This window comes from Lepus europaeus, chromosome 13, assembly GCF_033115175.1.
Source record: "Lepus europaeus isolate LE1 chromosome 13, mLepTim1.pri, whole genome shotgun sequence".
Taxonomy (NCBI): Eukaryota; Metazoa; Chordata; class Mammalia; order Lagomorpha; family Leporidae; genus Lepus; species Lepus europaeus.
The window spans coordinates 6,927,113-6,943,140 of record NC_084839.1 but is presented as its reverse complement, the minus strand read 5'-3'; the positions used below and the strand labels follow the sequence as shown (position 1 = coordinate 6,943,140).

The window sequence follows — 16,028 nt, the reverse complement described above, 5'->3', positions numbered from 1 at the left end:
CCTGTGCAGCCGGGTGTGGCTCGGGGGGGCAGAGCCGGGACTGCCTGAGGGCACACCCACGAGAACCCCGGAGCGCGGCTATGGGGGACATTCTGACGCTGGTCAGAGGCCGCAGCACCCACAGGCGGGTGCAGTCACTGTGCCTCCCTCCTTGGAGCCCTGAGAATGCCGGTCGGGTTTCAGTGACCTGAAGGCCACGCTCAGCTTGGACCGTGAACCAGAGCATCCCAAGTACAAAGTTCCGCTCCCAGGCAGGCACCGGGAGCGAAGTGGCTCTCCAGCTTTGAGAAGCTGCTCAGTGATTGCCCTGTGCTTCGGCCGAGCTGGGCCCCAGGGGGGCACTGGGTGTCCCTGTAGAGTCTGAGACAGCTCTGCCACTGCGGGGTGGCGGGGGAGGCGGGCCAAGGAAGGCTGCATCAGACCTTCCGTCCCCTGGTTTATTCGCACATGCCCACAGCAGCTGGGGCTGCATCAGACTGGAGCCAGGAGCCAGGAGCTCTGTTCGGGTTTCTTATGTGGGGGGCAGGGACCCAGCGGCTTGAGCTGTCACTGCTGCCTTCCAGGGTATGTGTGAGCAGGGAGCTGGGGCCAGGAGTGATGGAGCAAGCGCTTCGGTGTCTAAAACAAGAGTTCAGGAATTATTTCAAGCACATATTCTAGGAAGTATTTTTTTATTTGAAAGAGTTAAAGGAGAGAGAGAGGACTTCCACCCACTGGTTCACTCCCCAAATGGCCATAATGGCCAGAGCTGAGCTGATCCGAAGCCAGGAGCCAGGAGCTTCTTCCGGGTCTCCCACGTGGGTGCAGGGGCCCAAGGACTTGGGTCATCATCCACTGCTTGCCCAGGCCATAGCGGAGAGCTGGATCAGAAGAGGAGCAGCCAGGACTAGAATGGGCGCCCATATGGGAAGCCGGCACTGCAGGTGGTGGCTTTACCCACTATGCCACAGCGCAACCCTAGGGAGTATTTCAAGCATATACTTAGTACGGAGCAAAACATACCAGACGCTCACGTGTTCACCACGCACATTCACTGCCTTGTCACGTTAGGTAAAGATACTTTTGCTTGTTCATGAAGAGAATGTTGCCGTGGGGCCAGCGTACCTCCGTGCCCCAGCCTCTTATCCACTCTCAGAAGTAATGGCGAGGCCGCCCCGAGCCTCTGGGCAGCTTTTTCTTTTGGTTTGTTCCTTGTGAGCTTAGCCTTGTGGGTTAGCAGTGGCGGTAAGTTTCTGTAGCTTTTCTAGGCATTTGTAGCTAGAACGGCATCGCTAGTTCTGCTGCTCTTGGGTGGAGCCAGGTGGCCGGCAGATTTTTGAAGTCCTTGCTCCGCGCACTGCCCTTCGCAGGTGCCATCTCCTCTCTTGAGAGCGTCTCTTACTGTTTAGGGAGGCTTTGCTTCGTGCTTGTCAGTCGTTGAGCATCGCCCTTCTCCCAGGGTGGACATGGGAGTGACCTTAAGAAAGCAGGCCTGGCCAGTGCCGTGGCTTAACAGGCTAATCCTCCGCCTTGCGGTGCCAGCACACCAGGTTCTAGTCCCGGTTGGGGCGCTGGATTCTATCCCGGTTGCCCCTCTTCCAGGCCAGCTCTCTGCTATGGCCCAGGAAGGCAGTGGAGGATGGCCCAAGTCCTTGGGCCCTGCACCCGCATGGGAGACCAGGAGAAGCACCTGGCTCCTGGCTTCAGATCGGCACAGCGCGCCGGCCGCAGCGGCCATTGGAGGGTGAACCAACGGCAAAAAGGAAGACCTTTCTCTCTGTCTCTCTCTCTCACTGTCCACTCTGCCTGTCAAAAAAAAAAAAGAAAGCAGCCTACCGGGAGAGGCAGCTGCCCAGTGCCCAGGGACCCTGGACAGCCGACTTCCTGCTTGTCCCTCGCGCTTCGATAATGTTGGGAAGATACGATGGTCGATGGTCGTGGTGCTTAGGCTCAGCCCCCCACCCACGATGGTGAAGGTGCCTGATGCCTCCGGGGAACCGGCCTCGGGAGTCTCCACTTCCTCTCCCCGCCCACACACCTCTGTCTACACAGCTGCGCGTGCCACCTCCCTGGGGTGAGACGCTGTCTCCCCTGCCCTGCCTCCCTCACTAAGTGGACTTCACTGTCCAGCCAGGCCTCCAGGCCGTCCTCTGAAATGCAGCCGGGGGTCGTCTCTGTCCCCGGAGCCTCCCTAGGGACACTTGCGTGCGGGACAGAAGGCGGCAAGCTAAGCACTGCTTACTCTGGGTCATGCTTCCCTTGCCCAACAGCCCCCGCCCATTCGTGCCCCTTGCGTGTGGAGGAGCCGGCCCCCTCCGGCTGTCAGTGCTTCCCCTGCGGCCTGCTCTGCTCACACGGCCCCTCCATGCCGCCTCCCCACCTCGCCCTCCTCGCCACCCCTGCTGCAGTGCCCGGACTCGGCTTAACTGTCACTTCTCAGAAATGGACAGCAGGCTGGTCCGCTGTGCGGAGCCCAGACAACGCCAGGCCTCCCACCACGGCACTTCTCCAGCTGTCGGTCCGCGGCTGGCGGTCGCCTCTCCCTTCCCCATCCCTGTCTCTCTCCAGCCTCTGGTACACGGGCTGAGAGCACTCCTCGTGGACGTGAAGTGCTGTGACACTTGTCATTCTGCGCTTGGCTAATTACTGATCTGCAGTTCCATCCGTGTACAAAATAACTTTATGGCTGGCGCCGTGGTGCAGTGGGTCAATCCTCTGCCTGAACCCCCGCATCCCATATGGGCGCCGATTCGAGTCCTGGCTGCTCCTCTTCTGATCCCGCTCTCTGCTATGGCCTGGGAAAGCAGTAGAAGATGGCCCAAGTGCTTGGGCCCCTGCACCCGCGTGGGAGACCTGGAAGAAGCTCCTGGCTCCTGGCCTCGGATCGGCGCAGCTCCAGCTGATGCGTTTGGGGGTGAACCAGCGGAAGGAAGACCCCTCTCTCTGTCTCTTCCTCTCAATCTGTAACTCTACCTCTCAAATAAATAACAAACCTTACATCTCATTTTGCAGTAGCGTACACAAAGCCCCTCTTTGCCTGTTTCCTCTACATTTACTTAAAGGGACAGTGGCAGGAAGAAGAGAGGAAGATGACAGATGTCGTGAATTTGCAGAGGAAATGAGCCGCGTGCTTGCCGGACCCCCATTCCAGCCATAAGAGCAGAATTTGCAGACTGGGGGGCAGTAAGAGGGTGGGCGACGTGTGCCCCTCTCCCTTACCCTGGTGCACTGGCCTTCCTGAAAGTGTGCTTTGAACGAGACAGACCACAAACACAGAACCCGAACCCGAACCCTGGCCCTAACCAGACCACAGACCACACACACAGAACATTGATTCAGGCCTACCCTGGCCTCTGGAATGACAGCGGAGGCCGTCAGCCTGCCGCCATCCGATAGGAGGAAGCAGCCTGGCTGACTGTCGCCTGACCTCCTGAGTCAGGTTGCGCGTGGAGAGACAGGCGGGGGAGTGCAGAGCTGACCGTCATGCGCCCCTGACGCCTCCTTCCAGCTGTGGACGCCTGAAACGCCGTGCCAGCGGGTGATTTTAAAAACAGAAGTGGGAGCGATCTCCCACCCGCGGGCTTGCTCCCATGCCGGGCCGGGCTGAGCTGGAAGGGCGCCGTCCAGGTCTCCCAAGTGGGTGGCAGGGCCCCAGCTACTCGATGCATCTGCTGCCTCCCAGGGTGCACATTAGTAGGAAGTGGGGACTGGGCCCCCACAGGGTGGGACACCGGCATCTTGACCCACGTCCCAACTGCTAAGCCGAAGTCCCGCCCTGAGTCGGCGTCTGAAGTCTCCCGGGGTGGGAGCAGCCACAGGGTTTACCACGAAGTGGTGAGGAATTTCTACGTCCAGAGTCATGGCCCGCATTGATTCCTGTTTGCCCAGCCGGCGGTCCCCACGCAGCTCTGTGCCACTGTGAACCTGGCACCTTGTTCGTAAGGGGGAACTCCTACACTGTCCCTGGGAACTTGTGACATTCGTCAGTTGTTTAACACAGACCTCTGCCCCGCACCTGGTGCTCTTCTGAAAACCCGGCCTCTCCCGAGGACAGGGCAGCCAGGTTCCTGCCCCTCCGCCCTCTCACTGGGCCCACAGGGCGGGGGCTGCCCTCCGTGCCTCCGCAGGCCCTTGTCACCCCCACTCCCCGGCCACTCGCTGTTGGAAGGGGTTAGCATCGGGCCGTGGCTGCTGTCTCCAATGCCAAGCAGTTCTGGACGATTCCAGCCCCTGCAGACATCCTGGCCTCTCGGGGCCCTGGCTGCAGCCGTCTGATGCTCTGTCCCCCTTTCTTTCTTCCTTTCTTCCTTTCTTTCTTTCTTTCTTCCACTATCATTTTATTTTTTTCCAAAGTTTATTTCACTTTTTTTTTTTTTTTGAGAATCTTAACCAACTTTAAAGAAGCATCCAAGAAAGCATCCAATCCAGGAGCCAGGTGCTTCTCTTGGTCTCCCATGTGGGTGCAGGGCCCAAGCACTCGGGCCATCCTCCACTGCACTCCCGGGCCACAGCAGAGAGCTGGACTGGAAGAGAGCAACCGGGACAGAATCGGCGCCCCACCGGGACTAGAACTTGGAGTACCGGTGCCGCAGGTGGAGGATTAGCCTTGTGAGCTACGGCGCCGGCCGATTCACAGTCATTTCTATAAAGGGTTGTGTTAGTCTGCTTTTGGTTACTTTAAATAAAACACCCGAAAGGAGTTTCTCTGGACAAGAAAAGGTTTATTTCAGTTGACAGCTGGAGTTAGGGGATCTGGCGGCCCCTAGGCCGGCATCTGGCGGGGGCTGCTTGTGAGTGTGGAGGCAGATTGACGTGGAGGGCCAGGAAGCAGAGATCTAGGCTGAACTTGAACTTGACACTCAGACCTTTGGTGGGAGCCAGCCTCGGAGGGCACGCCCCCAGGGACCGCAGATCTCCCATCCGCCCCGCCTCTCAGACATCATCATTAGGGGAGGTCCCCACCATGAACGTCGGGACATCAGAGTTGAAACAGCTGCTGGAGTTCTGGGGAGAGAAATCCCCACTCAACCCGGACCAGGGGACTGGACAGATGGTTCAGACCACAGCTTTATTCAGTTCCTTAAAAACGATTGCTCCTGGGGTGGGTGAGACACGCAGCCGGCGCACGGTCCCTCGCTGGCTTCTGTCGCACAAGCCCAGGAATTTGGACCCAGTCTGTTCTACGAGCCAGTGAAGAGCGTGTGTTCGAATCTGTAGGTTTCTGTGCATCTCTGTATATAGCAAACATCCAAAGAAGAGTTTTCGGTTTAGAGAAGGTGAGGACTGGTCACGGGTCCTGCACACCCCAGGCCACGTCTCCCCAGCTGTGGGGGCCTCTGTTGGGGCAGTGGGCTTGTCAGGACCAAGAAACCGACGCCGACACGGTGCTGTGAACACAGCCGGGTTTGCCTTGGCTCTCCTGGGTCTCGACCCCCACCGTTTTCTCCCGGGGTCCCTGGCCTGATCCCCACCTTCAGTCCTTGTCGCCTAAGCTCCTCTTAACTGTGACAATGTTTCAGCCCCTTCTTGCTGTCGGCCTTGGCAGACTTGAGGAGTGCGGATCGGGGGGTGGACGCTGTTTCTCAATTGCAGCTTGCCTGATGGTTTTCTCTTGAACGTTTTTTTTTTTTTTAATTTTATTTATTTATTTGAGAGGTAGAATTACAGATAGTGAGAGGTAGAGACAGAGAGAGAGGTCTTCCTTCCATTGGTTCACTCCCCAGATGGCCGCAACGGCCGGAGCTAAGCCGATCCAAAGCCAGGAGCCAGGAGCTTCTTTAAGTTTTCCATGTGGGTGCAGGGGCCCAAGGACTTGGGCCATCTACTGCTTTCCCAGGCCACAGCAGAGAGCTGGATTGGAAGTGGAACAGCTGGGACTAGAACCGGCGCCCATATGGGATGCCAGTGCCGCAGGTGGAGGATTAACCTGCTGGGCTATGGTGCCAGCCCCATTGAATGGCTTTTAACAGGAGAGAGTTTCCCTTTTTTACCAGGTGTAGATTAAAATTGTTCCCAGGTTTTGTATATGTGTGTGTGTGTGTGTGCAAATTGTTGAACTCTTCCCTTAGTGTAGAGTTGGTCTTCTGTGTACAAAGTTAATTGAAAATGAATCTTAATGGAGAATGGGACTGGGAGGGGAGAGGGAGGGGGAGGTGGGGAGGGAGGGGAAGGTGGGGTGGGAGTGGGACTGGGAGGGTGGGGATGGTGGGAAAATCACTGGATTCCTAAACTTGTACTTAGGAAAGTTGTATTCCTTTAAAAAATTAATTGATTTAAAAAGCCCTGAACCCTCCACTTGCAGCTTGACATGGCTGAAGCTTGAAAGACTGTGAAAACAAAAACAAAAACAAAGGCAGGCGCCGCAGCTCACTAGGCTAATCCTCCGCCTTGCGGCGCCGGCACACCAGGTTCTAGTCCCGGTCAGGGCACTGGATTCTGTCCCAGTTGCCCCTCTTCCAGGCCAGCTCTCTGCTATGGCCTGGGAATGCAGTGGAGGATGGCCCAAGTGCTTGTGCCCTGCACCTGCATGGGAGACCAGGAGAAGCACCTGGTTCCTGCCTTTGGATCGGCGCAGCACGCCGGCCACGGCAGCCATTGGAGGGTGAACCAACAGCAAAGGAAGACCTTTCTCTCTGTCTCTCTCACTGTCCACTCTGCCTGTTAAAAAAAGAAAAAGAAAGACTGTGTCGTATGCCAGCTCCTGCATCACCTGGTACCAACCTTGTTCATCTTTGTTGCCCAGAGACATCCAGTGCCGGGCCTCCAGGGCTCTACCTGCAGGCACACCCAGAAACCTGACCCTTTCTTCCTTCCCCACGGCTGTTAGCCGTCCGAGCCACCATCCGCTCTCCTTGTAGTGTCACGAAGCTCCCTCAGTGGTTTCCTGCGTCCACACAGTGGCCTATTTTTCACACAGTAGGAAGAAGGAGTTTTCTACAACAGGCCAGTGCCGTCTGGTCACTCAGCACCCTTGGGGGGCTTCCCCTGCACTGCAGTGAGATTTGGTGTCTTCCCTATGACCCTCCCTCCAGTCGTCTGCTCTCCCTCCTGGCCACCCGGCCTCCTGCGGGTGTTTGGCCACACCCGGCGCGTCCCCATGCTGGGACTCTGTCCCTGCTGCCATCTCACGTTCTAGAGTCCCTCCTCTTCCCCTTGGCCCTTGGCCCACTCTCCCCCACCCCCACTGAGCATTCTGCGCCCCAGACCAGCTGCACTGCTGGTGTGGTGGCTGTCTCCCCTGTCCCAGGAAGCGAGCAGGCGAGGGCTTTGTTCTCAGTGCCCCCAGTGCCCACGAGAGCGCTGAGCCATGGTACGGACCCTGGTGCTGGAGTGCCTCGGTCCCCGTGCGCCCCCAGTGCCCACGAGCGCGCTGAGCTGTGGTACGCGCCCTGGTGCTGAGTGGATCGGTCCCACAGAGGCGCTCTCACTGCTCAGGAGCCGTCTGGCGGGTGAAAGGCTCCTGGCTGTGGGTGACGGAGCTGAGCTCAAGCTGAAAGCCACTACAGACATCCCTGTCTCTCACTAAATGCATCTATCGGTTTCCTATGATTTCTTTTAAATATTTATTTATTTTATTTGAAAGTCAAGAGTTAGAAAATTCTTCCATCCACTGGTTCACTCTCTAGATGGCTGCAACAGCCAAGGTTGGGCCAGGCTGAAGACAGGAGCCCAGAGCTTCATATGGGTCTCTGATGTGGGTACAGGGGCCCAAGCACGTGGGCCATCTTCTGCTGCTATCCCAGGCCATAGCAGGGAGCTGGATCGGAAGTGGAGCAGCCGGGACTTGAATCGGCGCCCACATGGGATTCCAGTGTTGCAGGCAGCAGCTTTAACCCATCAGGCCACAACGCCGGCCCTTCCATAAGAGCTCCGGGGGCTTCTGTCACCCAGGGTTACCCAAGTTTTACACCAGCTGTACATCGCTTTGGGCTCCATGTTGAGCTGCCTTGATAATCTGGTCTTATCTGCTCTTCTGTTACACTCATGTTCTCACCCACCCACCCTGATTACATGACTGTACTGCTCACTTCTGGAATATTCCTCACTCACACCCCTACTTAAGGAAAACTTCTGCCGCTAGAAGTCCATCGAATCCTGCAAGGAAGACACGGCTGATGTTCACCTCGGCTAGCAAGGCTTCCAAGCTCTCTCCAAATGTAACTAACGTCTTCACTACGTCCAGAGTAGAGGATGTAACTGACGTCTTCACTACGTCCAGAGTAGAGGATGGAAGTGAAACAGAGCAGGAAATACAGAGAGCAGGCGACATGGAGGGTGTGGTCAAAATGTCCAGCTCTGGCGTAATTGGGCTCCCAGGAGAGGAGAATGGCAGAATTTGGGGCACTGACGAGAAGCATCGAGTCCCTTGAACTGCAAGAAGGGCAAATGGTGGATGTTGAAAGGGCCAAGCAGGCTGTTCTGGAAAATGTCACAGGGAATGACGGAGCTAGGGTGATCCAAATAGTGTATTGGCTCAAGTGGAGGTCAACTCGAAGTTAATTCAATAAGGAACCACTTGGAGAGCAATTAGGAGTAGAGGAGAAAAGATTCAGTACTCCGTAGTAAGCCAATGAGAAAGCTGTTTTCTGGGCAGACATGTGTGGTGGGTAGAGCTGCCGCCTGTGAGGCCGACATCCCATCTGGGCGCTGGTTTCTGTCCTGGCTGCTCCACTTCTGATCCAGCTCCCTGCAGTTGGCCTGGGAAAAGCAGCGGAACATGGCCCAAGTGTTTGGGCCCCACCACCCACATGGGAGACCTGGATGAAGCTCCTGACTTCGGCCTGGCACAGCCCTGGCGTTGTGGACATCTGGTGAGTGAACCAGCAGATGGAAGCTCCATCTCTGTAACTCTGGCTTTCAGATAAATAAATAAACTTAAAAACAACAACAACAACAACAACAACAAAAAAGAAACAGTTTTCAGGAGCCGGCACTGTGGCATAGTGGGTAAAGCCACCACCAGCAGTGCTGGTATCCAATATGGATGCCGTCTGGTCCTGGCTGCTCCTCTTCTGATCCAGCTCTTTGCTGTGGCCTGGGAAAGCAGTGGAAGATGGCCCAAGTCCTTGGGCCCCTGCACCCGTGTGGGAGACCTGGAGGAAGCTCCTGGCTCCTGGCTTTGGATCAGCGCAGCTCTGGCTGTTGCAGCCAATTAGGGAGTGAACCAGCAGATGGAAGACCTCTCTCTCCCTGTCCTTCTCTCTCTGTGTACCTCTGACTTTCAAATTAATAAATAAATTTTTTAAAAAAGTTTTCTTTGGGTTAAATATTGTTGTTAGAGAAAAATGAGGAAAAAATTTTCATCTAATGTTAAATGATATGCTGACCTAAATCTTTTAGTCTTTAGCATGAGAAAATTGATCATTTAAGATAAGATACAATGAAGCTAAACTTTGTGATGAGGATGGGGACAGGTGAACTTTGAAAACACCCAGCACCTGATTATGTAAATTTTTATAACACAGAGAGTAACCCATAGTCTTCCAGAATTGAAGGGGTTAACAGAAATCCACCACTAGCACTGGAAGACGCCATCTGCCATCTCTGGGCCTCTGACCCTGCCTCCCCTTTCAACGTTGACTTTGACTGCGTTGACTGCTCGTGTAAATGTGAGCAATAAGGTGTGTGTTTCAGATCTCAGTTCGGAAGCCGCAGAGCTCTGAGAGGGGAAATGAGGGGAGCTGCCTCCTCTCCCGATTCCTCTGTGTCTTCAGGTGTTTGTGCGGAACCGGAGAACAGGGCTTTGAAGCAGCGGAGTGTGCGGAAATCCTGAGGTTCCCATGGAAAATCGGATGCGCAAGGAGACGGAACCGCGTGGCGAGGAGAGGGCAGAGTGCTGACGCGGCTGGAAAAGATGAAGGCGGTGGGTAAATTACAGCGGGGATGGGGGGGGGGTATAACTGCTATGTTCCCTTCTACACAAAACCACAGGACGAGGACAGAAGCCAGACTCTTAAAGTGACCTGGGTCCTCTTTCTGGAGCGCAAGCCTGAGGAAAAGACAAGGCAAGTTGGGACAACTTGGAAAGCCCCAGGCCAGCCTGGAGGGCTGACTCTGGCATACAAGGCGCAGAGGGAAATTTCGTAACATTGTTGCAGGGTAGGAGGCCAGGGTGTAGCACAGGAATCTCAGGCATTTGGCAAGAGTCAGGAGATGCCATTAACAGTCACAGTGGGGTGGGCATCCTGGTGCCCACCTGGTTCAAGTCCCAGCTGCTCCCTTTCTGATCCAGCATCCTGCTAAATGCACCTGGGAAGCAGCCGATAAGGGCTCAGGTGCCTGGGCCCCGGCACCCACCTGGGAGACCAGGATGGAGTTCCTGGCTGCTGGCTTTGGCCTGGTCCACCCTCTACTGTTTCGGCCACAGCCATTTGGGGACTGAACCAGCAGGTGGGAGACCTCTCTGTCTCTCTCTCTCTTCCTCTCTCCCTGCATTCCTGTGCCTTTCAAATAAATCTTTTTTAAAAAGCTGTAATTTTCCCCCTGTTATTTCCAACAGGCGACTACAGTACAGGACGCAACATCTCTGCTGCCGTGTCTACTTCCTGTTGACATTTTAAGGAAATCTCATAATTTTCTGGTCACTTTCAGTCATGAGAGGTTACCATTGTAGGAATTAAATGCCAGGTATGGTCCCGGGTCAGAGCTGTGGGGGCGGGGTGGACTGGGTGACCCACGTGTCCCCTGCTGAGGTCTCCGGCACCCCTGTACCCCCGACCTGCTCTCACCCCCTACTAAGAGGTGGGCCCCCAGGAGCCAGCCAGCTTCTACTTCCGTCTCTCCAGGCACGGATCTGCACTGCTCTCAAGAACATTCTTCCTGAAGCACAGCTTTGCACGCTGAGGTTCAGGGGGTCGGGGTGAGGGGGCTGAGGTCGGGGGGATGGCACCCTTACCTGAGGCTGGGGCCCCATGTCTGTGTCTTCCCACATGGGGATTTGCAAAGTTCCTCACTGAGACCCCTCACCTGCAGTGTGCTCCCACCCCTGCCCCCTTCTGCCTGGATTCCCAGGTCCCCAGCACCTGGTGGCAGGCGCCCGCCCAGCCACGCCCTGAGCTGCCTGCAGCTGGTCTCCCAGGCCTGTGGACGAGCAGGCTCACTAACTGAGCGGTACTGTGGGGGCTGCACACACAATTCCTGGGGCGGAAGGGATCTTGCAGGGGGTGCGGTGGGGGCTGGAAAGGGGGGTTATTGTGAGTGCAGCCCTTCTTAAAGTGCAGTTCAAGGGGCTACCGCCTGCGATGCCGGTGTCTCATGTGGGTGCTGGTTCGGTCCCAGCTGCTCCACTTCTGATCCAGCTCTCTGCTATGGCCTGAGAAAGCAGCAGAAGATGGCCCAAGTGCTTATGCCTCTGCACCTGCGTGGAGGACCCAGCAGAAGCTCCTGGCTCCTGGCTTTGGATAAGCCCAGCTCTGGCTTGGCAGGAGCCCAAGCACTTGGGCCTTCCACTACTTTCCCAGGCCATAGCAGAGAGCTGGATCAGAAGAGGAGCAGCTGGGACTTGAACTGGCACCCACATGGGATGCCTGCACTGCAAATGGAGGCTGTCACCTTCTGCAACACAGCACCCACCTGCCTTGATTTTTAAAAATTACTTTTAAATTTCTTTGAAAGGCAGACAGAGAAAGAGACCTTGCATTGGCTGGTCCACTCTCCAAATGTCCGAAACAGCTGGGGCTGGGCCAGACTTCAGGATCCTGAAACTCCACCCAGGTCTCCTACATGGGTCGTAGGGAACCAAGGACTTGGGACATCACCTGCTGCCCCCAAGGTGTGCACTCGTAGGAAGCTGGAACTTGAACCCAGGGACTCTGATTCAGGACACAGACACCCTGAGCAGCATCTTCCCTGAGCCTGAGGCTGGCCCCAGCCTTGATTTAGAAACAGGCTGGGGTGTACACGGCTGGGGTGTGCACGGCTGGGGTGTACATGGCTGGGAGCTATTAGAAAGTGTGACTTCCTCAGAAGTTGCTGTGCCCCACCAGTGACGTGGCCCTTGGTGTGGCTTCTTGAGCAGTGGCTTGCTGGGGCCAGCTGCGGGCCTGGCGTGGAAGAGTGGGGACCACGCAGCCTGGAGACCCACGGAAGATAAAGACCAGCTAGCTGCACGAGTCAGCTGCTCCTTAGCTTTAGGAGCTGCTTGGGCAGGCAAAGTGTATTTCGGCCTCCAGTTCGCAGGGTCTTACCTAGCTCAGCACCTGCTGGTGGGGGCGGGCCTTGGTGGAGCAGGTGTGGAGGAACCGGTGAGCCAGGAGCCAAAGATCAGCACCTGGTGTACACAGACCCCCTTCTGAGGGCAAGGCCCCCACCGGGCCTGGAGGCTGCCCCCACCTCCCCCACTCCACAGTCAGCTCGGGTCTCCCCCCACCCATCAGCTCTTAAGGGATCACCTGCATCGAAACACCTGGTGTTGGGGCCAGGTGGGAGCGGGCGGCAGGCAGGGCCTGGGTGTGGACAAGCCCTCCAGGCGGGAGGCAGGTCTGGAAGTGGAAAGGACTGACATCAACGAGAGGGGGTTGGGCTGCTGTCACTGGCAGTGACTATCAGTGTCCCCCGACATTACAGTTGTGGTTATTTCTCTGGAGAAAGTCGATCAGGAAAGTAAACAGAGATTATCAGTGAACAGTAAGCAATGACAACGACAGTGAAAAAACATGGCGGGCACTTGTCCAGCTTCGTTTGGAAGCTCAGGAGAGCGGGCGGAGGCAGGAGGTGGGACTCACCCAGCGGCGCCCGCGGCGTCCCTGCGCCCAGCCCCGCCCAAGGGGGCGTGGCCGCCCGCCGCCCCGCCCCGCCCGCGCCCACGTGATCTGTCAGTTCGCCAGGGAGGAGAAAATGGCCGCTGGGTGTGGCGAGGGAGCGGAGCAGAGAGCCGCGGCCTCCTGCCCTCGCGTCCTCTGACACCGCCCGCGGCCGAGCCCGTTCCGCGGAGCCGAGGGCCCTGTCCTCCGAGCGCGCCGTGAGACGGTCAGCGGGGCGGCCGCGGCGGCCGGGCCGGCGGTGGGGCTGGGTGGGCGTTGGCCGGGCCCGGAGCGCGGGGCGCGGGTGGCCGGGCGTCCCCGGGGCGGTGCCCCCGCTTTCCCCGGGCTGCGTGGCTGCTTTGTCCTTTTCCGCGCCTGGCAGCAGAGGGGCACGCCGCGGGCCCCCACGCGCGGTGATGTCGGCGTGGGGATTTTCGTTCCGTGGGGTGGTTGGGACACACTGAGCGTGTGGGCCGGCGAAGAGCGCCCTCCAGGCCGGGGCCCGGGGCGAGCGGCCGAGGTTTGTCCCCGCCCGGCCGCGCGGTCTTCACGGAGGACGCTGCCCCGCGCCCCTTTGTTCTCTCGCTTTGCCGGCGTGGGCGCCTCTCGCGTTCCTGAGGTGTCAGCAGGTGCACGGGCAGCCTCCTGGGGAGGAGCCCGGGGCTGGGTGCGCGCCGGGCCTGGGAGTGCTTGCTCTGCACACCCCGCGTGATCCGGGTTCGGGGTGAGCCTCCCCAGTCCAGCTTTGCTGGAGCCTTCGAATTCACCCGGCCTGGGGCCTGGGGCCTGGGCGGTTGTTCGTGGCCACCACGCCGGAGTGCGGCCGCCTGCCCACCGCCTGGTGTCGGGGTTCCCTGATCGGACCCAGGATTCTGACTCTTCGTGTTTCCCGGAGATCGAGTTCCCTGGGGTCGTGTGGGGTGTGCAGCCCCCTCTTCCTGCTCTGGTTGAGCTCTGTCGGGGTCTCTGCTGTACGTTGGGCTGTTTAGAATGCACGCACCAAGCTTCGTATTTCCTCGGGGAAAGGAGAATTAGGGAACTGAGGGAGCGAGTCCAGCCCGGGCGCTGCCTCTGTCCATTTCTCAGGGGCACCTTTTTTTTTCCTTCTTACTTAGGGAGTCTGCTTCCCCGTGTCTGTGGCATTCTCTCTCTGCTGGCTGACTCTCTCCAAACTATGATTTTACACATGGCCCATAACGACGCGCCAAGCTCTGGTTTCTAGGTCCCAGCCCTAGGGAGAGGAGTCTGGTCGGCCCAGCTTCTCTTTCTGATGGGGTCGGTGGTCGCCAGTCCTGTGCACATCCCCGGGTATGGCTGATGGTGGAGAGCATGGCTGAGGACCGACAGAGTCCTGGGGAAGGAGGTGGATGGAGTGGGCCTGTGCCGTCACCATCACCCTGACTGTAATTAAGTTCCTACTTGTCCTAGTGCAATGGGTTCTGAGGAATAAGGACAAGGGTGAGACCGTCCTTGTCCTTGACGAGGTCACGGATGGAGCCGCGCTGTCTGGCCTTAGCACTCCCTTCTTGCGTGAGCGTCCACCTGTGTTACGCACTGCCTGCTGGGCGCACAGTGCCTCGGTCAGCACCGCCTCCACCTGTTTTCAGGCGGCTGCTTTTGCTTGGGGTGTCCTTTGTTCATTTCCAGACACGTGGACCTCTCCCCATTCCTCAGTGGTCAGCCAGAACGACACCTCTGTGCAGAACCCCGAGAGCACCTGGGGTCGCCCCGGTTCTCTTCTGCCTTAGATTACAGTTTGGGTTTATCTTGGCGCCATAACACTGGCCTTTTGCATTATCCGAGGCAAGTTACTTAGTGTGCGCAAACTTACCGTGTCATCGGTACAGTGAGAAATAATCACTTTAATAATCACAGGGTTCCTGGAGCACACGACTGTGGATACAGAAGGTCTTATAAGTGTGACTTTCCTGGTGACACGTCTCAGCTCTCCTGTTGGACTGTGAGCTCGCTGGGGGCGGGAGAGTCCACTGCAGGCTGGCGCGGCTCTTGCCTGGCTCTGAGGATCAAAGTCATGACCAGTTTTAACGCCCGTGTGTGCCAGATCTGTCCACTAATAGAAACCTGCAGACACAAGCTATGAGTAAAACCAAGTCAGCAAACAAACACTTACTATGGAGGGTAAGGGTGGGCGAGTGCAGGGGTTCCCAGAATTCCAAGTATCTAATGTTGAGCAGTCAGCAGAGCCGGGGTGGTCCTTTTCCAGCCACATTGTATACGAAGTCAAGAACCCCGTGAGCAGCCCTCCCGTCCCTCCCCTCCTCCCCCAGCTCCCCTGGGCTTCTGACCTTTGCCCTTGGAAGGCCCTGAGCGTCCCTAGAGCAAGAGCGATGTCTTAGTCAACCTGTTGGTCATAGCCCGGAGCACACTGCCTTGCAAATCCTAGGTTACTGATACACTGGTGCTGGATTGAAATGAGTAATAGCTGTGTAGAATTGCAGGCATTTTCACATAATTATATGACAAAAATAGGTCACCTTTCCACAGTAGATTCGTTCAAAGGACGTCTCTTGGGTAGTTTAAGCAAAACTGTTTCAATTTCTATATATATTTTACTGTTTTATTAGCATTTTCTGCTTAATAGTAGTCTAAGGAAAGAGTAAGAGGGCTAACTTTTGTGTCTTCCGCATCTAAAGGGGACGTACTTACAGTCCACATAACAGCGTGGGAGAGGCAGGTCCAGGAGATTTGAAAATTTAAGGTTTTCAGTCTTTGTTCTCTTTTTCTTTCTTTCTTTCTTTTTTTTTTTTTTTTAAAGATTTATTTGAAAGGCAGAAATACAGAAAGAGAGAGAGAGAGAGAAAGAAAAATAGATGTCAGTCTTCTGTCCACTGACTGGCTCGTTCCCCAGATGGCTGCAATGGCCGGAGCTGGGCTGATCTGAAGCCAAGAGTTTCTTCTGGGTCTCCCCCATGGGTTCAGGGGCCCAAGCACTTGGGCCATCTTCCGCTGCTTTCCTAGGTACATTATCAGGGAGCTGGGTCAGAAGTGGAGCAGTCGGGATTTGTACCTGTGCCCATATGGGATGTCGGCACCGCAGCAGAGGCTTAACCTTCTGTGCCGCAGTGCCGGCCCTAGTCTTTGATTTCTTCAGCCAGGAAAGTTGACACCTGTAGCCATTTTTCTTTGATGTGTGTGGTCCTATTTTGTGTGATGTGTGGTGAGAAAAATATTTGATCTGGCCGGCACCGTGGCTCACTAGGCTAATCCTCCACCTGCGGGGCCAGCACCCAGGTTCTAGTCCCAGTTGGGGCGCCGGATTCTGTCCCGGTTGCTCCTCTTCCAGTCCAG

General features: G+C 56.7%; 1 protein-coding gene across 8 annotated transcripts in view; it reads left to right on the top strand.

Moving 5' to 3' along the window:
* The first annotated feature begins 12,808 nt into the window (after nt 1–12,808).
* Nucleotides 12,809–16,028, top strand: part of KIDINS220 (kinase D interacting substrate 220) — a 131,717-nt gene continuing 128,497 nt past the window's right edge. For all 8 annotated transcript variants that reach the window (XR_009867773.1, XR_009867771.1, XR_009867772.1 and 5 more), the window contains exon 1: nt 12,809–12,945. The gene's annotated coding sequence lies outside the window, so the exon portion shown is untranslated. The remainder of the gene's footprint in view (nt 12,946–16,028) is intronic.